This window comes from Hylobates moloch, unplaced genomic scaffold (assembly GCF_009828535.3).
Source record: "Hylobates moloch isolate HMO894 unplaced genomic scaffold, HMol_V3 SCAFFOLD_5, whole genome shotgun sequence".
NCBI classification, from domain to species: Eukaryota; Metazoa; Chordata; class Mammalia; order Primates; family Hylobatidae; genus Hylobates; species Hylobates moloch.
Window position 1 is genome coordinate 137667592 of NW_026652280.1, and position 24402 is coordinate 137691993.

Consider the following 24402-nt stretch of genomic DNA (forward strand, 5'->3'; position numbering starts at 1 on the left):
TTTAAACAGATATATTTAAATACTATATATATCTAAACAGTAACAATTAACATGACCTAGCAATTACACTCTTGGATATTTACCCTAAAGAAAGGAAAACAAAACTATACAAAACTATACAAAAATGCCCAGAGTAACTTCATTTGTATTAACCCAAAAGCTGGAAATAACCCAATGTTCTTCAATGGGTACATGGGGAAAAGGATAAACATATTGTGGCATATTCACAAAACAGCATGCTACTAAGCAATAAAAAGTAACTACTTACAGGCATATGCCTGTAATCCCAGCTACTTGGGAGGCTGAAGCACAAGAATTGCCTGAACCTGGGATGGGGAGGTTGCAGTGAGCCGAGATTGTGCTCCAGCCTGGGTGACAGAGCAAGACTGTCTCCAAAAAAAAAAAAAAAAAAAAAGGGTGGGGGCGGGCACAGTGGCTCACACCTGTAATCCCAGCACTTTGGGAGCCCAAGGCAGGCAGATCACAAGGTCAGGAGTTCAAGACCCGCCTGGCCAACATGGTGAAACCCTGTCTCTACTAAAAAAAATACAAAAATTAGCCGGGCATGGTGGCATGCGCCTGTAATCCCAGCTACTCGGGAGGCTGGGGCAGGAGAATTGCTTGAACCTGGGAGGCAGAGGTTGCAGGGAGCAGAGATCGTGCCACTGCACTCCAGCCTGGATGACAGAGGAAGACTCTGTCTCAAAAAAAAAAAAAGTAATCCCTTGGAACACTGTTTAATGCCACTTTCTTCAATGTTATACATAAATTTAATGAGATCCATTATTAGTTTTACCAGGAAAAAGTAAATCAGAAGTAATGAATCAAAAAAATAGGTAGCATAACAAGATGATACTTGAAAACAAGCAGTATGTAACAAGAGACATTTGCACTAAGAAGTCAAAATACAGAAACACCTGGAACTATTTAATATAAGGCTAATTAACCTGATACACAAGATTCAAGGCCTAGGAGACATATCATACAGTAGAACTAATGAATATAAACTATCAAGAAACTATTTAATTATAAGAAACAATGTGTAATACATTAGACTAGGAATCAAAACACCTGGGTTCTGGCCTTGTCCTAACACTTAATAGTTATTTAAAGCAAGTGATTTGAGCTTTCCTTAAGTAAACAGTTATCTAACTTAAAGCAAGTGATTTGAGCTTTCCTTAACTAGTTATCTAACTTAACTAAATAGTTATCTAACTTAAAGCAAGTGACTTGAGTATCTCCCTATCTCTAAAATCTCTAAATCTCTATCTCCTTATCTCTAAAATCTCATCTCTAACTTAAAGCAAGTGACTTCAGTATCTCCTGATCTCTAAAATTGAAAAAATGCCTACATCTCAATATTATTATGAGAACCAAATGAGAAAAAATAGATGAGAAGGCATTATATTATATAAGAAGGGGGTGTATATGCTCAGTATCCCATGTTTTAAAATGAAAGGACAAATACATGCCTTTTAGATTTTAAAACTCCACCAATACTGCTTAAAATAGAATTTTGATAACTAAAAATATTATGCCAGCTGAAATGAGGCAAAAGTACATTGAAATGAAAACATAAAAAGGATACCTGGATTTACACTTTGGGAGGCCGAGGCAGGTGGATTACTTGAGGCCAGGAGTTCAAGACCAGTCTGGCCAACAGAGCGAAACCTCACCTCTACTAAAAAATAGAAGAATTAGCTGGGTGTGGTGGCACATGCCTGTAATCCCAGCTACTTGGGAGGCTGAAGCACAAGAACTGCTTGAACCTGGGATGGTGAGTTTGCAGTGAGCCAAGACGGCGCCACTGTACTCCAGCCTGGGTGACAGAGCAAGACTGTCTCAAAATAAATAAATAAATAAATAAATAAATAAATAAATAAATAAATAAATAAATAAAAGGGGGGGTGGTGGTGGCTCACACCTGTAATTCCAGCACTTTTGGGAGGCTGAGGTGGGTGGATCACCTGAGGTCAGGAGTTCGAGACCAGCCTGACCAAGGTGGTGAAACCCCATCTCTACTAAAAATATAAAATTAGCCGGGCGTGGTGATAGGCGCTTGTTATCCCAGCTACTCATGAGGCTGAGGCAGGAGAATCGCTTGAACCCGGGAGGTGGAGGCTGCAGTGAGCCAAGGTTGAGCCTGGGAGACAGAGCCAGACTGTCTCAAAAAAAAAAAAAAAAAGACACCTGGCTTCAAACATTCAAAGAACCATGTTTGAATGAACAGTTTGAACAGTTTTCCTCTGGCTAACTCCTTATCCTTCAGGTCGAGGTGGAAAGCAATCTTTGATCTCACCTATATTGGTTAGATGCTCCTGCCAGGTGACCCACAGTACATTCCACTTACATTTCCTATCATATCCCTCATCACACCTTTATTTATTTGTCTTCCCTGACTGATGATAAGACAGGCTTTCTAAGTGCAGAGGCAGAATCTTTCTTGCTCACTACTATGTCCCCAGCACATCATAGTCAATCAATAATTTTTTTCATTTCTTTTTTTTTTTTATTATTTTGAGACGGGGTCTTGAACTGTCACCCAAGCTACGGCGCAGTGGCACAATCATGTCTCACTGCAGTCTCAACCCCTCAAGATCAAGTGCTCCTCCCACCTCAGCTTCCTGAGTAACTGGAACTACATAGGCACGTGCCACTGCGGTTGGCTATTTCTTTAAATTTTTTTGTAGAGATGGGGGTCTCACTATGCTATGTTGCCCAGGCTGGTCTTGAACTCCTGGCTCAAGCAATTCTCCTGCCTTAGCCTCTCAAAGTGATATTTTTAAGGCAATTCTTTACATTTCATGGGAGAAATAGCAATCCCTCATATCCAAATCCAATCCCCACCCCTCCCTGCCTCCAAAGGTCTAGTTATAGAAAACGTTTTAGGCAAAAAGAAAACATACGTATTGGGAAACATAAACAGGTAGAATCAGAAATAAAGACAGTCTTCACGTTTATAATATGGAAAGGGCTTTCAGTCACAAGTCATTGTTTCTTTCCATTAGGTCGCATACATATTCAAGCATAAAAGAATATTACACAGTCAGTAAAATCTGAAATTTATTAATAATTGTCCTCTTAATGATTACTTAACAGACTAATTTCCCTTTCTTATTTTATCTGCACATTCCACATTCTTATAATCTTATATGCTTGAAACAAATAATTTTACTTTACGAGTATTTTAAACAAGAAGGCTCATTATCAAGAGACAAGTACTAGAGCCTACCAATGACTCTAGAGCATCTGATCACCATGCCACTGATCAATTCTATCAACTTTCCTCTAGTAGTGTTCCTTAAACTGTTGCGTGGATATGGAGTTGGGATGAGGAGTGGGGATGCAGATTACAAATTTACTATGAGATCCTGATGAAAGCAATGGACCTCTGAAAATTCCATGTGTGCAACACACACACACACACACACTCACACAGAGTGGTAGGAGGTTTCATGAGGTTCACACATTGCTGAGGTTTATCCAAGCACCCTAAATTCAAAGCCTATGTAGATGCACCCTCTTGTCAACCAGTTACCTTCTAGCTATCAGCTGTTTCTTGTGAGCCTACTATGCAAAAAAGACTTTTTAGAAAAATACACTATATTCGCAAAAGGGCATCCAATAAGACCTTAATTAATTAACTTACCATAATACCTCCCTTATACAAAATCAACCATGTTAAAAATTTAAGCAACTTCAGAAATCATATTAAGCAGACCTCCCAATGATCAGAAAAACCTTTCTTAAGGTCTAGATTCTATTTGTACTCACACTTTTTTCATTCTGAACCTTCTCCCATCCCTGGAATTCCCAGTAGATAAAACAGGTAAGCCCCCCACTGTGTCCACAGTTCTACCAATATAAGAAATAATGGTAATAGTTCCATACACCTATTACTAACCAATAAAATTTAACTGAGACCCTTAAGAACAAAGGGTCAAAAACACAATGCGATACCACCTTACTCCTTCAAGAATGGCCATAATTTTAAAAATAAAAAAAAATAGATGTTGGTATGGATATGGTGAAAAGGGAACACTTCTACACTGCTGGTGGGAATGTAAACTAGTACAACCACTATGGAAAACAGTGTGGAGATTCCTTAAAGAACTAAAAGTAGGTCTACCATTTGATCTAGCAATCCCACTACTGGGTATCTACCCAGACGAAAAAAAAAAGTCATTATATGAAAAAGACACTTGCACACGTTTACAGCAGCACAATTCGCAATTACAAAAATATGGAACCAGCCCAAATGCCCATCAATTAACAAGTGGACAAAGAAAATATGGTGTGTGTGTGTGTATATGATACTAAGCCATAAAAAGGAATGAAATAATGGCATTTGCAAGCAGCCTGGATGGAATCAGAGACAACTATTCTAAGTGAAGTAACTCAGGAATGGAAAACCAAACATCATATGTTCTCACTCATAAGCGGGAGCTAAGCTATGAGATGCAAAGGCGTAAGAATGATACAATGGACTTTGGGAACACCAGAGGGAAAGGTGGGAGTGGGGTGAGGGATAGAAGACATACATTGGGTAGAGTGTACACTGCTCTGGTGATGGGTGCACCAAAATCTCAGAAATCACCACTAAATAACTTATCCATGTAACCAACCACCACCTGTTACCCCCCAAAAATCTATTGAAATAATAAAAAAAAGGGTCACCATTTTTTTAAAAGGGCTACTTATACATTATATTTTTCTTCCATCTCTAAATGTGAGTTAAAAGTCCTTACCCCTAGCCAGAACTTCTCAATGGGGCTGTATTACCTCCTAGGAGCATTTTGGAAATATGTAGAAATTCTGGTTCTGAAGACAATAATACAGACAAACAGACATGGAGATGGACAGGTTGGGAAGTGACTCCAATAGAGGCAGAGACTCAGTGCAATAGAAATCTAAACAACTCTTAAGAAATCACGAAGCCTACGGGTATATCAGAACAATTAAGAACAAGTTTTGGTCAGTCGTGGTGGCTCACACCTGTAATCCTAAGGCTTTGGGAGGCAAGGCAGGAGGATTGCTTGAGCCCAGGAGTTCAAGACCAGCCTGGGCAACATGGTGAAACCTCGTCTCTATAAAAATTGCAAAAATTAGCATGCACCTATAGTCCCAGCTACTCAGGAGACTGAGGTGAGAGGATCACCTGAACCCCAGGAGGCTGAGGCTGCAGTAAGCCGTGATTGGTGCCATTGCACTCTAACCTGAGCAACAGAGTGAGACCTTGTCTTAAAAACAACTACAAAAAACATTTTGACTCCTAGTTCAAAATCCCAGCTCTATCACTTACTACTTGTGTGAATTCTGGCACACTACACACTCAATAATCTCAGATTTTTCTTACCTCAAAGAATTATTAAAATGATTAAATAATTTATATATATCTTAGTCACAGTATCTGGTACTTATCACTTATGCAATTATCAAGAGAGATAACACTATCATCATTATTACTAAATATAGCTAAAAAGTGGCTAACGGATAGTAAGAATAAGAATGTTGAAAAGATGAAACTAATTTTTTTATGTATATGATTAATTTAGAATAGATCTATCACAAAAACCCCCCGTGTGCTAGAGTATTGATTATTTTTTAAATAAGCACAGGCACAATAGAAAACACAGTAGCATATCTATTTCAAGCACAATGATATGAAGTATTTGGCTTAAATAAAGAAATATATATTAAGAGGAAAAAATTACAAAATAAAAGCCCAGAGATGTCTTTGTTGTTTTTAAGTATACAATAAAACAACAACCAAACTAATATTATAAATAGATGGATGAACGGATGGACAGATAGGAAGAGGCAGAAGGAGGGAGGGAATCAGATTTGGGCTTCTCATTAAATGTTTTATTTTACCCATTAGACTGAAGAAATAAAAGCAAGTTGTTAGTTACTCCGAACTGGAAGGTAGAGAAAGGAAAAATTAAACTATATGGACAATATAAAACCACATCCCTGAGGAAATAAAACTAATTAGTTAAGTAGAAGATAAGTAAAAGATATTTGCAAATACAAACAATAAAAGATCCAAATGACTTTGTTGAAACAAGTTAAAAATTAGTGAGCAATAAAATATTCTACTGGCAATTTGACACAAATGTGATGCAGGAAAACAAGTGCAACCTTTCCATTGTCCTCATACTGGTCTTCGTACATGCTAATGACACAAGAAAAAATATTCTTAAATTACCATGAGGGTTTGTAAGAAATAATTTCTGATGTGGAAATGATAAATATCACATTTAGCATAGTAGCTGGGGGTTTCAGAATGGGGAGGGTAAGAAAGAGACAGGTATCCAGAAGGTTTCATTCAACAAAACTGGTGATGTTTATTTATTTATTTGATGGCTGATCAATACAATAGTGTTTTTATTATTCTCTATGTACCTTCAGTATGTCTATAATATTTTATAATAAACAGGGAAGAAATGATACAAAAACTAAAGGGAGAAAGCTATCCAAAAGTAAATACTGGATTTCATTACTGGGGAAGTAGTTGTGAAAGGCTGCAGAATTCCCTGAAGGTTATTAAATATAGGATAGTCCTCTGTCAGGTAAAGACAAAGACCTCTCGATCTTTTAAAATTGTTTTATTCTGAGAGCACATTTCCTTGAAAACATGTTAAGAAATTTTCAGTTCACATGCCATGTTACTTGGTATATCTCAATATATGAGAAATATTAGGATATATTTAAATTTATACTCAACCTAATACATAAGCTTCTTTTATCTCATTCATTTTTCTCATTGTAAAGTTGGTGTCCACTAATCTTAATACATCAAAACAAAACTACTGAACAAGGCCTGCCTGCCTCTGTAGACCCCACCTCTGGGGGCAGGGCATAGCTGAACAAAGGCAGCAGAAACTTCTGCAGACTTAAATGTCCCTGTCTGAAAGCTTTGAAGAGAGCAGTGGTTCTCCCAACATGGAGTTTGAGATCTGAGAATGGACAGACTACCTCCTCAAGTGGGTCCCTGAACCCCGAGTAGCCTAACTCGGAGACACCTCCTAGTAGGGCCCAACGGACACCTCATAGAGCTGGGTGCCCCTCTGAGACAAAGCTTCCAGAGGAAGGATCAGGCAGCAACATTTGCTGTTCTGCAATATATTTTTAAAAAATACAATGTAAATTTTGCAGAACATTTACTCAGGGAAAAGAGATATAAGTTATTCTCAGCCTTTTGGTACGTTTGAAATATTTCCTAATTTAAAAAAAAAAAGTGTATAAGAGGAGACTGCTACTTCTGACCAACGTTAAGTAGCCGTGGGCAGATTTACCCTCCCAGCTAAAACAAAACAAAACCCAAAACAGACAAGATATATAAAACAATGGGTCCCAAAACATCTGACAAAACATAAAGACAATGAGACTGGAGATGAGAAAAAAATGAGGTGTTCTTTGATCAAAATGGAACCAAATTAGAAAGGAATAAAAGGAAGATATCTGGACAAATGTCCACAAATTGGAAACTGAAGTACTGCGCATTAACCTATGGGTCAAAAAGAAATCAGCACATATTCTGAACTGAATGAAAATGAAAACATATCAAAAATTGTGCAATGATGCTAAAAAAAGAAGGAAAACCATTATAGTCTCAATAGAAACAAAAAATAATTAGATAAAAATCCAACATTCTTTCCTCATAAAAATATTAAGCAGGAAAAGCAGCAAACAACCCCAATGTAATTAAAGGGCAAATACAAAACTCATACAACTAATCTTACGTTAATTATGTAAGACTGCATGCTTTCTCCCTAATATCAGGAACAAAATAAGGATGGCTACTCTTACCACTTCTATTCTACATTGTACTGGAGGTCACAGCCAGTGCAACCAAGCAAGAAAAAGAAATGAAAGGCACTCCAGATTACAAAGAAGTAAAACTTTTTATGCAAAGACAGCATTATTATTAAATAAAAACACTATGGAAACTACAAAAAAGCTACCAGAATTAATAAATGTATTCAGCAAAGTTGCAGGACACAAGATCCATATGCAAAAATCAATTGTACTTCTATATACTAGGAATGATCAGAAAAAGAAATTTTTAAAATACCATTTAAAATGACATAAAAACATGTAGTACTTACAGACATATCTAACAAAAGATGTAAAAGACCCATACACTGAATACTACAAAATACTGCTAGAAGAAATTAGAGAAATCTAAAGAAATGGAAATACATACTTTGTTTATCATAGAACAGACAACATTGTTCGGAAGTCAGTTCTCCTCTTAATCTAAGATTCAGTGCAACCCCATTCAAAAATCCCTATAGACTTTTTCTAGAAATTGGCAAGCCAGTTTTAAAAATTATATGGAAATATAAAGAACCCAGATAGTCAAAACAAATTTGAAAAAGGAGAGTAAATTTGGAAGACTAATACTCCCAGAGTCCGAGACTTATAAAAAAGCACCAATAATCAAAACAGCATGGGACTGGCAAAAAAATAATAAATATAGCATGGGACTGGCAAAAAAATAATAATAAATACAGCAATGGATCAGGAGAGAGCAGAAATTGTCGCACACACATATGAACAACTGATTTTTTGACAAAGATATAAAGGCAATTCAGTGGAGAAAGAATATATATAAATATATATATACATATATATATATATTTTTTTTTTTGGCAGACGGAGTCTCACTCTGTCACCCAGGCTGGAGTGCAGGGGCGCAATCTCAGCTCACTGCAAGCTCCGCCTCCCAGGTTCACGCCATTCTTCTGCCTCAGCCTCTCAAGTAGCTGGGACTACAATGCCTGCCACCACACCCAGCTAATTTTTTTTTTTTTTTTTTTTTTTTTTTTTTTTTTTTTTTTTTTTTTTTGTATTTTTAGTAGAGATGGGGTTTCACTGTGTCAGCAGGATGGTCTCGATCTCCTGACCTCGTGATCTGCCTGCCTCGGCCTCCCAAAGTGCTGGGATTACAGGTGTGCGCCACCGTGCCCAGCCACGAATATATTTTTTAAATATATGCCCATATGAAAAATATGAACTTTGATCTACACCTGGCACCATAAACAAAAATTACCTCACAATGGATCATAAAACTAAATGTAAAGCCTAAAACTAAAATTCTAGAAGAAAACAGGAGAATAGCTTTATCTTGGATATCAAACCAAAAACACAATGTGCAAAAGAAAAATGTTGATAAACTGGCTCCATCAGAATTAAGAACTTCTGCTCCTGGAAAAATACTGTTTAAAAAAAAAAAAAAGGCCGGGCGCGGTGGCTCACGCTTGTAATCCCAGCACTTTGGGAGGCCGAGGCGGGTGGATCACGAGGTCAGGAGATCGAGACCATGGTGAAACCCCGTCTCTACTAAAAATACAAAAAAATTAGCCGGGCGTGGTGGCGGGCGCCTGTAGTCCCAGCTACTCGGAGAGGCTGAGGCAGGAGAATGGCGTGAACCCAGGAGACAGAGCTTGCAGTGAGCCGAGATTGCGCCACTGCACTCCAGCCTGGGCGACAGAGCGAGACTCCGTCTCAAAAAAAAAAACAAAAAAACAACAACAACAAAAACAAAAAAAAAAAAAAAGAAAAGAAAAGATAAGCTACAGAATTCAAAATATTTGCAATTCACACATCTGATAAAGGTATTAAATTCAGAATATATAAAGACTCTCAACATTCAATAAGAAAACAACTCAATTTTTAAAAATAGACAAAAGATTTGAATAGATACTTCACCAAAGAAGATATACAGATAACAGATAATGAAAAGATGGTTCAACATCATTCAATAAATGCAAATATGCAAATTAAAACCAGTGTGATGTTGCTATAAATCTACTAGAATAGCTAAAATTAAAACCATTAACTGTACCAAGTATTGGTAAGAATGTAGAGCAACTGGAACTCTTTTTTCTTTCTATTTTTTTTTTTTTTTTTTTGAGACAGGGTCTAGCTGTTGCCTGGGCTGGAGTGTGCAGGCGCAATCACCTCTCACTGCAACCTTGACCTCCCAGGCTCAATTCATCATCCTGCCTCAGCTTCCCAAGTGGCTGGAACTACATGTGCAAAACACCACACCTGGTTAACAACCAGAACTCTTAAACACTACTAGTGGCAAAGTAAAATGATACAGCTACTTTGGAAAATCATTTGGTAGCTTTTTAAAAACTTAAAACATGTACCTGCTATATGTTTTAGCCATTTTCTCTTAGGCAATTTACACAAGAATAATGAAAGTGTAAGTCCACTAAAACTTGTACACAAATGTTCAAAACATCTTTATTTGTAATATCTCAAACCTGGCGATAACCCAAATATCCATCAACAGGTAAAGATAAATTATGGTATTATATATCCATATAATGAAATACTACTCGACAACAAAAATGACTGAACTACCTACCAATACATACTGTAGCATGGTGAAATATCAAAATCACGATTTGAGTGAAGATGCCATGCCCCCCCTCTCCAAAGTACACACTGTATAATTCTTTTTGCATAAAAACTCCACAAAAGGCAAATTCATCTATAGTGACAGAAAGTAGGGACTGGGAGAAAGGGAATAATGACAGGAAGAGATTAGAAAGAGACACAAAGAAACTTTTGGAGGGGTAAATATGTTCATTATATTGTTTGCACTGAGTTTCACAGTTGTTATCAGCATGTCAAGCTTATCAAATTGCCTATTTTAAATGTGTGAAATTTACTGTACGTCAATTATATCTCTTTAAATAAGATGCTAAAAATAAAGCCTTTTAAAGTCTCTTACTCTTTTTCTATACACAGGATTAGTCTCCCTTTACTAATATCAAGGATATTCATCAAAAATTATCTTCTACTAGAGTTAGGATATCTTGGTTCTAGACTCAATTCCTCTACTTAATGATAGTCAATCACTTAAACCTCTCTGGGTATCATTTTTCTAACCTGTTAAATGAGATTAAGCTAAACAGATATATTCCCATCTCAATACTTCATGGAACTATAGACTAAGTAGCCTTTGCTTTTTACCAAATTATGTTGTTCCCAGAACTCTATAGTAAAATGTCATTCTATAAACCAAGTCATATTCTGTGATGAGAGGAAAATGCTTATTACAAAATATACCAATAAGCCCCTACAATTATTTGAAATATTAAAATACAAAATACTCACAGAAAAGATCATTAGCCTGGATTTAGACAGACCTAGTGTCAAATGCCAGTTGGGCTAACTTGCTATGTAACATAGGCAAGTAACTTTACCTCTCTACGCCTCACTTTAAAAATATATAAATGACAAAAATAAGCCAGTATCTCTTAAGATTATAAAATAAAACCAGCACATGTCTGATATACAGAAGTTATTTGATAGTAATTAAAATGTCTATTAATAAGATCGTGCTTTACATCATAAAACTATCTGCACGTTTTAGACTTTACTGTAATATATGAAAATTTACCAAAGAATTAACATAAAACAAAACCATCACCACCAGTTTAAAAGGATCTCTCACTATACATTAAAAAAAAAAAAATTTGGTTGCTCAGCATGAATGAAGGTTAGGCAAGGATATTTATTTAGTGCACATTAAGTATCATTTACATAAATAACTGCTGCATTTTATTGAACCTACAGAATAAACCAAGGAAGGAGAAAAGGGACAGGGAGTGCTGGAAGGTAGGATCACAAGTACTGCTACTTTTACATAATAAGATCATCAGGGAAATGCTCTCTCATAAGCAGACACTTTAACAGGGACTTTAGTATATTTTAATTCATTAAAAAAAAGTTTACACAAAATATCACTGCATCATTAGCTAAAGACTTCCCTGACCACAACAATAAAGAAATTTACTCTTTAAGCAAGGAACAGAATATGAAATACTTCAAACACAATGTTGCAAATTAAATCTAATTCTCCCAAAGTTGAAACTATCACACAGAAAAAAATAGTTTTCAACTGAAACTAGAATACCTATGAAACCTGTGCAGTTGAAAGTTTTCATTTACTTCTCTATAGCTCCTTGACTTAAATTATCTTTCATCATACTAGAAAGAAAACACATAACTGACTAAAAAGCTTTTTCAAGTAGGGAAATCTGCATTATTGAAGTAAAAAAGAATAAATATGGGATAAAATGAAACAATTCTTTGTTTACATTCTTTACATCTTTTTTTACTGTTGATCTCAAAGAATAAAAATAACACAATGCCTTCCTTCTCAAGCTGCTGACCAAAGTTTAGAACCAGCAAATATATCAAGGCCAACTGTAGTTATTAAATAATTTGCCTGTCAAAGTATGAAAAAATAAAAAGGACAAAATTTGGGGCAGTCTTCTGAATGAAAAAGAGAAAATTTTCTTTAATTTTTCTGCTTGCATGCATTTGGTTCCTATTATTCTACCCTCCTTGAACATCTTTTCCTCTTAGAAAATTCCAACTATCCCATTTTAAGCTTATCTTAAAATAAAAACTGTGCCCAACCTTGGCACGGTTGCTCATGCCTGTAATCCCAGCACTTTGGGAGGCCAAGGACAGCGATCACCTGGGTTCAAGAGTTGGAGACCACCTTGGGCAACATGATGAAACCCTATCTCTACTAAAATACAAAAAATTAGCTGGGCGTGGTGGCACGCGCCTGTAGTCCCAGCTACTCGGGAGGCTGAGGCAGGAGAATCACTTGAGCCCAGGAGGCAGAGGTTGCAGTGAGCCCGGATCGCGCCACTGCATTCCAGCTTGGGCTACAGAGTGAGACTCTGTCTCAAAAAAACAAAAAACTAAACAAAACAAATGACCACTCCCTCCTCTGAAGTCCTACAACAACTGTTGCACAATTCACTTAGAAATTAATTGTGTATGACTTTGAGCCACCTCTTCTATTGCTATGCAAATGTAATTTAAACTTTGACTTTTCATAATTCAGTCAAATAAGTACTTCTGATAAAATAGCTAACTAGAAATCTAAAGTCATCAATAAATGAAACAGATGCTTCTGAGAGATGGAAATTCGGATTTATTGAAAACCATAAAATAAAAACCAGTTACAGTAATCCCAAAATAAATCAAATTATATTATTATACATTACTACACCATACCCAAGAGCTGGGCATTTTACTTTATGGGATCTAACTGTAAAGAGTAAACTGGAGCTCTTTTAAGAAGTCACAAGGCTAGACAAAATAAAGTCAGAATACTTAATGTTTTGTTGTTTTTTGTTTTGTTTCGTTTTATAGGCACTGACAATAGAGCTGGCCTTGAGCAAGTCTCATATTGAGCAACTAGAAAAACAAACTCAAAAAAAGGAACTGTATACAATTATTTTAACTTCCTTAAAAGATAAGGCTAACTCTAGTAGAAGGGCTTAATAAAAGTATAGCTCTCAAGCTGTAAAGAAAATACAATCCCGAGTAGCTGGGATTATAGGCACCTGCCTCCATGCCAGGCTAATCTTTGTATTTTTAGTAGAGACGGAGTTTCGCCATGTTGGGCAGGCTGGTCTCAAACTCCTGACCTCAGGTGATCCACCCGCCTCGGCCTCCCAAAGTGCTGGGATTACAGGCATGAGTCACTGCACCCAGCCTCAACTGAGTTGTTTTAACAATTAAGTAACATTATTACTTGTTTTTAATAATAAACATTACTATTATTATCTACTTCTGTTGTGTCTGGTGACGGCTCCTTCTGCTGGTAAAAAAATCTCAGTCTGAGATGTGGGAATTCAATTATTATATGACTTAAGGTGATAAAATTATGTACCTGCCAAGGGAAAAATGATATACTGCAGTTCTGCTCCCTCATAAATACCAAAACAAAAGCAGAGAAAATGTAAGTAACAAATTAAAATTGGAAGATTTTCAGACATTAGACTGTTATTTATTCAACAAACATTAATCAGCAGCCACTGTCAGACAGAAGTGAATACTTCCTTTGCGCTCTGAAGGTTTGTTGAAAACCACTGAAAAGGGGCAGATAAATAGAAGAAAAGGCATACAAATTTATTTGATCACAGTTTTACGTGACATGAAAGCCTTCAGAATGAAGAACCAAAAATACAGGGGAAACTGTCCTTTTTTATGCTTAGGTTCAACAAAGTATGGACAGCCGTGTAGAAACATGATTGGACAAAAAGGGAATGATCTAATGTTAATAGACTGAGTGGGAAAACCATGCAAGACCTGTCTCATTCTTTTGTGTTTGTGTGCCTCTCTGAGTATGTATGCTTTACTTTTGGGTATGGAGAAGGATTCTAAAATAGGGATCTTATGATCTATGGTCAAACAAAGTAGGTCAGGTAATTTTTTTATGACTGGTGTTACACACAAAAAAAAGAAGTTAGAATAATATTCTTAGGTTTTATGACTGACTTTTTAAAAGGGGTTCTGCATTGTGGAAGACAGCATGGCAATTCCTCAAAGACCTAGAGGCAGAAATATCATTCAACCAGAAATCCCATTACTGGGTATATACCCTAAGGAATATAAATGGTTCTATTATAAAGATACATGTATGTGTATGTTCACTGCAGCACTATTCACAATAGCAAAGACATGGAATCCACCTAAATGCCCATCAATGACAGTCTAGATAATGTAGTACATATACACCATGGAATACTATGCAGCCATGAAAAGGAATGAGATTAGCCAGGCACAGTGGCTCATGCCTGTAATCCCAGCACTTTGGGAGGCCAAGGTGGGTGGATCACCTGAGGTTGGGAGTTCAAGACCAGCCTGGCCAAAACAGTGAAACCCTGTCTCTACTAAAAATACAAAAATTAGCTGGGTGTGGTGGCGCATACCTGTAATCCTAGCTACCCGGGAAGCTGAGGCAGGAGAATCGCTTGAACCCAGGAGGCAGAGGTTGCAGTGAGCAAAGATTGCGCCACTGCATTCTAGCCTGGATGACAGAGCAAGACTCCATCTCAAAAATAAAAAATAAAAAAATAAAATAAATAAAGGGAACAATATCATGTCCTTTGCAGGGACATAGATGGAGCTGTAAGCCATTATTCTCAGCAAACTAAAGCAAGAACAAAAAACCAAATACCGTTGTGTTCTCACTTCTAAGTGGGAGCTGAATGATGAGAACACATGGACTCATCGAGGGGAACAACACACCCTGGAGCCTACTGGAGGATGGGGGATGAGGGCAGGGAGAGCATCAGGAAGAATAGCTAATGGATGCTTAATACTCAGGTGATGGGATGATCTGCGCAGCGAACCACCATGGCACATATTTACCTATGTAACAAACCTGCACATCTTGCACACGCACCCCAGAACTTGAAAGTTGGAAATTTTTAAAAAAGGGAAAAAAATTAAAATTACATTAAATAATTCTAGCCTATACGCAAAAAAACAAGATATTTATGTAATTAAAAATACATTTGCAAAAAGGCAGTGAATGGGCTGCACAATAAAATACATACATCTGAAGTTAGTGAGCCAAAAGAAAGATAAAGGCAATCTCCCAAAACAGAGAAAATTTAAAGAAATAGGAAATACGAAGGTAAGTTTAAAGACATAGAAAACAGTCCAGGTGATCCAACCTACGTTCATAAAGTGTTTAAGAAAGATGTTGTAGGAGCTATGCAGAAGAGGGGTTAGGGAGAAAAAGAAAGAGAGAAACAGGAAAGAAGGAAGGAAGGAAATAATATAATAGAAATAGAAATCTTATCAATGTAAAAACAATACAATGCAATAAATAAAATCAGTGCAAGGGAAGTGAGAAGGGGAAGTGTACTGAAACTCTCATTTTTGTGCAGAGTTAATAGATGCTATGGCTCTACAAATCAAAACATAGTCGTAAAGGAAACTACCAGAAAAAAACGAAAAATAATAATGTAACTAACACATTTAGGAAATGAAGAAGGAAAAACAGAAGTTGGTTAAATATCTTTTGTAAATCACTTATAAATCACTAGGTTAATGCGTATGGTCTAAAGTTGATAAATCAAAAATTTAAAATTATAATGTCAATTCCAGAAATAATAAAGGGCAATGTGACTACTTCTGGGGAGTAGGACTAACTGAAGAGAAAGTACTAAGGAAGTGGTCTTTACTTCTAATTTTATACATTTCAGTATCTTTTGATTTATCCGTGCATATGTACACATGGATTATTTTCAAAATTTTTTTAAAAGTTAAGCAATGTAAGAGTCTATTAATACTGTCTTTGATGCCTCTAAAAGATTATATAACGAAGCACTTGGTAAAGTCTAGGTCCTTCCAGAATTGACTTCACCAAGTGCTAACATTAATGTGCTAGCTTTTATCAAAGATTGCTTTGAAAAACAACCATAAAGAATATTTTCTTGTTTACTGTAAAACTGTTGTTGAGGACATTGTTTATGCATGAGTCATCGTTCATTGTACAGGGGGGTCCTTGAGTGAATCTCTTTCAAGGACAGTGCTAAATAAAGCTTGCTTCTGCTGGGGAAGAAAGAAAACGGTGGTGGTGGTTCTGGTTTCTATGACCCACTTTTAAAAAGATGGATTCTAGTTTATATGGCTAGCCTTGGAGGAAAAATAAAACTGAGAGACAAGAGGACAAAAAAAGGTTAAAAAATAAAACAGCCCTTTTGTTTCTGAGACTACTTCTAAGACCTTCATTGCAGAGTATTGTTTTCTGAGTCTCAACACTGCTATGTGCAAGTTACTTTCTTCAGGACTGAAGGGCTAAAGGGTAAAAGATGAAGATTAAAAATATAGTCCTTTCCTTCAAAGATTTTAAGCATTAAGCCTAGAAGAGAAAATGAAGTAGGATACAAACAACTACAGTACAATGCAATATATAATAAATGTCATGAGATAGAAAATACTCTTAAGTTTTGAGGAGAGACTGGACATGAGTAGGGGAAAATAAGGAAAAAAATAAATAAGCAAAATTTGAATTTGGCCTTGAAGTATTCCAGTTGATAGAATGTAGTAAAAATACAGGTGAGGAAAAATCACTAATCATAGTATGCCTGAAAAAATAAGCTGCTTACATGAGTAAGACTTAAGAATGAAAAGTATTTTGGGGCTACAACAATGACAGCTTGGATTGCCTAGCTAAGGAATTAGGACTATATCCCCCAGGCATTAAGGAGTCACTGAATGCTAAGGTTAAATTCTGAATCTAGCAATTGTACATAGTTTAAATAACAGCAGAGCAAGGCAAAAGAGGTAGAGGTAAAATGTCAAGATATGATAATCATCCAAATGACAATGAAAGCCCACACTTAGACAATGGCAAAGTAATGAATGAATTCAAGACACAGAAGTAGAAGAAACAACTGAAGAGACTGAAGCAACAGTCAAATAAAAGTGACTAGCAGACTTCTAGCAGCCAGGGGAAGAATAGCTTTTGGAAATTTAGAGAAGTCAGGTCTGGCAGATTGGTCATATAACTTTTTTAAAAATCTGTTCATTTATTTATTCAAGCATTTATTAAGCATAAACTATATGTCAGCTGCTAGGGACATAAAGAGGAGTAAGACCTAGTTCCTGTCTTGAAAGTAGTAGAGACATGTAACAATTAACATATTGATATATTCAATAACAGGAGCTGTAAAATCGGAGACTAATTTGCAAATGTATCAAAATGCTTCATGACCAATTCCCTAAATTTATTAATCAAAAATATATCTTAAGTAAAACTTTTCTTTATTAGATATATTCATACATTCAATGAATATCATTTTCTTATCAGAATTTTAAGGATTGTCCAATTTGTCAAATGCTGTTCAGACAGACAAGCAGTATTAGTATTCTTAAAACCAGAATCAGCATATGCAAAGACAGGGAGTGTGGTTCAAAGAAATGTAAATAGTTTAATATTCCAGAGTGTACGATAAATAGGGAGAAAAATCAGAAAAAATTGGGGTCAGATGATGAAAAGTATAAATATATTTTATTCTATAATCAATGGAAAGTAACTGAAACATTTAAGCAGGAGAACCCCTAGAATTCTCGACCTAGAATCCCTTTTCAGAAAATAGTCTGTCGCAACCTCACAAGAGGTTTCTTGAAGCCATATTGATACTAGAGAATCTCATCCCTCCATTGCCATAGTTAGCTGGATCAGGGACACATGTTCCACTGACTAAAGCCACTCAGATTTTCTCATCTAAGAATTTAAAATTGTGACATATAGCAACTCAGTCAGCTGTGGTCTATGTGCACTGAATTTGTAGTTAATGTAAATTTAGAAGTTAGGAGTGCAACTTGGAGACCACAGGCAAGGAGAGCAAAGAGAACGAGTATACAGAGATATAAAGCAGTACACATACTTAAAGAAAAGAGAACATGTAGCCCTAGAAAGAAAACATCCAGTTTCCTGTTTAGCACTCATGGGATCTGGCTATACATCTTACCCTTAAGTGATGCATCCCCATAGCTTTTCAAAAAAATCCAATTTCTGCTTAGGCTAATTTAAGTGGGTTTCTATTTTCTGCAACTGTTACTGAGTAAGGTTTTTGGTGGTTAATCAGATTCTGGTGGTTAATCTGAAGGATAAATTAAAGGGAAAATAGGCTAGAAATAGGTGGAACATTTAAGGTAGAAAAAGAGTTACCAAACAAAAGCAGCAGTAACAAACAGAGGCAGGTATGTTGAAAGAAAAGTAACCAATATAGTGCAGGGTCCTCAAAGCTTAATTAACAAGTTTCAGGAAGCTGGAGCAGTATCAATTGCATCTAAAGACTAGAAGTAACAGAATGTCATGATACCTTTAAGAAAACCACTTCAATGGAATAATGAGACAGAAGTCATATATGAGTAAGCTAAATAAACGGTAGACAAGGCAACTAAGAAATTTCTTATAAAAAGAAATTTGAGGGTACAACAGTATTAAAGAGTATAACAAAAACATGAGAGACGTGAACTTATTTTTAAGCCAAGAGCCAGTGGATAATGCAAAGCCCCACCCTGCAAAAGAATAAAACATGATACTCCAGAGGAAGCAAAAGCCCAGGAAAGTATAACCTTACCAAGAAGCAATTTTTCCTTAAAATTCAGTAGAAATAAAAAGGATGGCTAATATTCCAAGAAATTTGAAAAACCTGAGGAAACTCACGTGGTTGAACAGCACGTATCACTACATAGAGATCAGTGATATGCTGAGAACAAAAGAGCAGGAGTAGGTTGAATGACAGAAAACAATATAAAAAGTTGGAGCCACAACTGTGGAATGGGATGGGTGTCAACAAGAGTTAAGACAAGGATGACCTTTACCAACCCAAAGCTTCAGGAGATAAAAAAAAAAGAACCACAAACTGATATAATAAGGAAAAGGTGAGGTATTACTGAGCTAGGTAAAGTTCAGGTATAGTTCAAAACATAACCTAACATGATGTAACTCTAACTGGCAAAAATTTATCAAATTTGATTAATCAAATATGATTAATCTTAATTAATCATATTTGATTAATTTTTGCAAGTTAGAGTTAGGCTAATAAAGCTATTTGTAGATGTGTCTATCCTAAAAGCTGAAAAGTGCTCTATTTTAAATTTGCATTATAAAGAAGTCTGATAGACATTTGAATTTTTTTTTTTTTTTTGAGATGGAGTCTAGCTCTGTCGCCTAGGCTGGAGTGCAGTGGCGCGATCTCGACTCACTGCAAGCTCCGCCTCCCTGGTTCACGCCATTCTCCTGCCTCAGCCTCCAGAGTAGCTGGGACTACAGGCGCCCGCCACTACGCCCGGCTAATTTTTTGTATTTTTAGTACAGATGGGGTTTCACCGTGATCTCGATCTCCTGACCTCATGATCCACCTGCCTCGGCCTGCAAAATGTTTTTAAACATTAAAATAACTCAGACCTATCTCCATATTCAAAAATCAATGCTATTAAATAAACAGAAATGAGATACCATGATACACTTATTAGAATGACCGAAATCCAGAACACTGACAACACCAAATACTGGAGATGGTGTGGAACAACAAAAACTCTTATTGTTGGTAGGAATACAAAATAGTTCAGGCACTCTGGAGGGCAGTTTGGGAGTTTCTTACAAATCTAAATATATTCTTACCATACAATTGGACACCCTGGTATTTAACCGAAGGAGTTGAAAAGTTGTGTCCACACAAAAACTTGCATAGGATGTCTATAGCATTTTATTCATAACTGCCAAAACAGAAGCAACCAAGATGTCCTTCAGTAGGTGAACGAACTGGGGTACATACAGACAATGGGATATTATTCAGCACTAAAAAGAAATAAGCTATCAAGCTATGAAAAGACATGGAGAAAAATTAAATGCTTATTTCTAAGTGAAAGACACCGATGTAAAATGGCTACACACTGTATGATTCCAACCGCATGAGATTTTCCCAAAGGCAGAACTATGGAAACTGTAAAAAGATCAGTGGTTGCCAGGGGATGGAGGAGAGGGAAGGATGAATAGGTGGAGCACAGAGAATTAGCTTAGTGCAGTGACACTATTCTGTGTGATACTATAATGCTGGATACATGTCATTATACATTTGTACAAACCCATAGAATGCACAACACCAAGATGTGTGCACTCTGGGCTCTGGATGATGATGATGTGTCAATATAGGTTCGTCAACTGTAACAAATGTACTCTTGTGGAGGATGTCGATAATGCATATGTACATATGTAGGGACGCAGGTATTTGAGAAATCTCTAGACCTTCCTCTCAGTTTTGCTGTGGACCTAAAACTGCTTTTAAAAAAATGAAGTCTATTAAAAAACAACAAATCCAGATAAACTGACTTAAATCTGAAAAATAAAACTGCAAGATTCTTACGAGCAAACTTGGGTAGCTATCTTTTAAACCCAGGATAGGGAATAATTTACTTAAAAGGGCATGAAAAGCAATTACAGTAAGTCCTCACTTAACACTGTTGATGGGTTCTTGGAACTGTGACTTTAAGAGAAACAATGTGCTGCAGGTCCTTTAATAATGCTGTTTTGCTCAATATCATTTCTTTTCTTTTCTTTTTTTGAGACAGGGTCTCACTATGCTGCCGTGGTTAGAGTGCAATGACACGATTCCAGCTCAGTGCAGCCTTAACTCTTGGGCTGAAGTCATTCTCTCACCTCCACCTCCAAAGTAGCTGGGACTACAGGTGTGCATCACCACTTCTGGCTAATGTTTCATTGTTTATAATATCATTTCCTGAGAACATTGAGGAGAAAAAAGAAACTGGTTTCATTATAAGTTGTTTTGCTTAAAGTCAGTTTCCAAGAACCCATCAATGACATTAAGTGAGGACTTACTGTATGATAAACAATGGACAAATTTGACTTAAGAATTTTTTTTTATCAAAAGATGCACAGCAATGACAAAAACTGTATTTAGGATTCCAAGTTTGTAAATACTAGTAAACTGCGCAGAGATTAATATTTTGCTTTATATCCAGTATTAAATCTGATCAACTCCAGCATTTTAATGGCAAGCTATGAAAATACCTAAGTAACTGACTCAAATAATCTTACAGAATATACTGCCCTTTAAACAAAATAAATTATTATTAATGACTAATAATAAGTAGTTTGTAACAGAGAGATATGGAATTGGAAAATAAGCAACTGATGAAGTGTATGTATAATTTTTGCTATTTCTTTGCTTCTGAATTTACTCGTTAACTAAATCAACCTAGCATTTGGGTGCCTAGTATGTGTGAAGCAATACAGTATTTTATACAACTTCCTATGGTTGTTCATTTGGATAGTTTACAAATCCTCAGGCCATAAACTATTAATATAACTTTACCCTTTCTATACAAAATGTACAATATATATTAAATACAAGCCTGTTGATAATAATGACGTAAATGATTCCAAATATTTGCCAGAGAAGGTAGAAGCATTTAAAACTGTCCCTCCCACACAACTCCCATAAAAGAAAGTGAAAAAGTTAGGAACTGAAAGAAGACATTCACAATGTACACAGAGGATTAACATAAGCAATATAAACAACTCTTATAAACTAGTAAGAAAAACAAAAATAGGCAAGAGACATAAATAGGAATTTCACTGAAGAAGCCACGTAAAAACGCCGACAAACATACAAAGAAGTGTTCTACATCAGTGATAACCAGGAAAATGCGCATCAAGACCCCAATAAGGCAACATTTTACACCCTTATGATTTTTAAAACTTAAAAAGAGAATATCAAGTGTTGGAGAGGATGGATAACCAAAGGATCTTTTATTTCATATATTGCTAATATGAATATAAATTGGTGCAACCATATTGAAAGTTCTGCATCATCTCTTAAGTTGAACATTCACCTACCCTGTGAGGCAGCAATGCTCCCTCTAGGTATATAATAGGAACTGTGGCACATGCACAGTAGGAAACATGCAGACTGTCCATAGGATCTTTGCTTATAATTACAAACAAAACAAAACAAAAAACAGAAAATAACTGCCAACAAGGGAGAGTAGATAAATATCCAAATATCCACCAAAGGAGAGTTAATGAATATTTTACTCAATGAAATATTATATAGCAATTTAAATGAATGACTATAGCAACATGCAAAAATGTGGATAAATCTTATTTATAACAGGTGAAAAATCAAGTTCAAAAAGATTATATTCACCACAATTCTATACAAACAACTAAAAGACGTTATTTGTATGTCCAACTAAACTATACACAGAAGTCTCTTTTATCCACCGAGACCTTCAGTAAATGCCTAAAAAACCACGAACAGTACTAAACTCTATTTACACTTTTCCTTTAACATACATACTTATGCTAAAGTTTAATTTATAAATTAGGCACAGTAAGCGATTAATAATAATAAAATAGAACAATTATAACTATACTGTAATTACAGTTATGAGTGTGGTTGCTCTCAAAGTATCTTAGTACTTATAAATATCTTATAGTACTATACTGTACTCACCTATTTTTGGACCACAGTTGACCATGGGTAACTGAAACCATGGATAAGAAGGGACTACTATATAAGGAAGAGAATGAACACAGGACTCAAAAATGATGACCTAGATGACAAGAAGGTGGAAACAGAGGGATAGAATAGAGGAAAACTATACGTAGGTTAAAGTTCCTAGCTTGTTTTGAGAGAGGGGGAGTGGTGGTCCATGAGTACTTATTAAAATGATTGACAGACAGATAGATAGGTGATTAATCCAATGCAGTGTGCCTGATGTTTAATAAATTTTTTAAAAATCCAAAAGTTGCATAAAATTTTTTCAATGAAAATTCTGAAACAGGGAGAACAAACACCTCCTTAGAGAATCCGTAAGGTAGCAACTACAGGGAAGGGGAAACAATATGATTAATGTGTAAAACATATGATACTCAGGCCAGGCACAGTGGCTCACATCTGTAATCCTAGCACTTTGGGAGGCCAAGGCAGGTGGATTGCTTGAGTTCAGCAGTTCAAAACCAACCTGGGCAACATGGCAAAACCCCATTTCTCCAGAAAAATATAAAAATCAACCATGCATGATGGCTCACACCTGTAGTACCAGCTACTTGGGAGACTGAGATGGGCGAATCACTTGAGCCCAGGAGGCAGAGGCTGCAGTGAGCTGAGATCACATCACTGCACTTTTCAAGCTGGGTGACAGAGCGAGATCCTGTCTCAAAAATAAAAATAAAAATAAAACATATAAAAAACTCTCGGCACATGTATTGTGTGGCATGTCTTCTATAATCAAAAATAAATTCCAAATTTTGTCATAACTACATTCCATTAAATTAAGGTACTTATGAGCCAGGGCAGTAAAACTTTCACCAATTTGATAAGTCACTGACAAATTTCTAAAAGAGATAAATCCTAACAATATTATATAAGTCTTGTATATCCACTCATCTTTATGAGGCAATTCAACACTACCTTCACATCTAAGGTGTTTACTGTCATCAAGTACACTGTCCCATGCTTTCTTGATCTTCAATTTTTACAGGCAATATTTATGTATATAATGTTACACAAATTTCATTTCTGTGATTGCAAAAAAAACCAAGTATGATAATAGAGCTAGTTTCAAACAAGATTTCATCAGATAAAATTAAGAGAAGCTAGACATGCATCAAGATAAAGGTTCTCTATTTCTGTTTCATTAAGGAATTATTTTTTCATTAGTATATTTTTCCCACTCTAAATTTTAAATCTTTTTAAAGCTTTTAACTAGTTTTCAACTTTGCTGTCAAGTTTGAACTCTGCTGTATATCAAAAGTTGATCACATTAAATGTCATATACTGTAAAGTAAAATTGGTATTTGAAACAATATAGACATTTGACAATTATCAGCACAGTATATTTTATGAGGGAATAATGTAGAATTAACTGTTTTATTCAGATACCATTTATGGTATGAAAGTAACATTATTTTAGGTGATGTTTACAAACTACTACTTTATTTGTTTAAAAGTAAACATGCTTCTGATGAATGGCAAGAAAATTTACCACTGCCAAATTCGAAAAGCAGAAATAAGA

General features: G+C 35.9%; 1 protein-coding gene across 3 annotated transcripts in view; it reads right to left on the minus strand.

Annotated features, from left to right (window-relative positions):
• Window positions 1–24402, minus strand: part of PKN2 (protein kinase N2) — a 143683-nt gene that overhangs the window by 113028 nt on the left and 6253 nt on the right. The window lies entirely within an intron of this gene.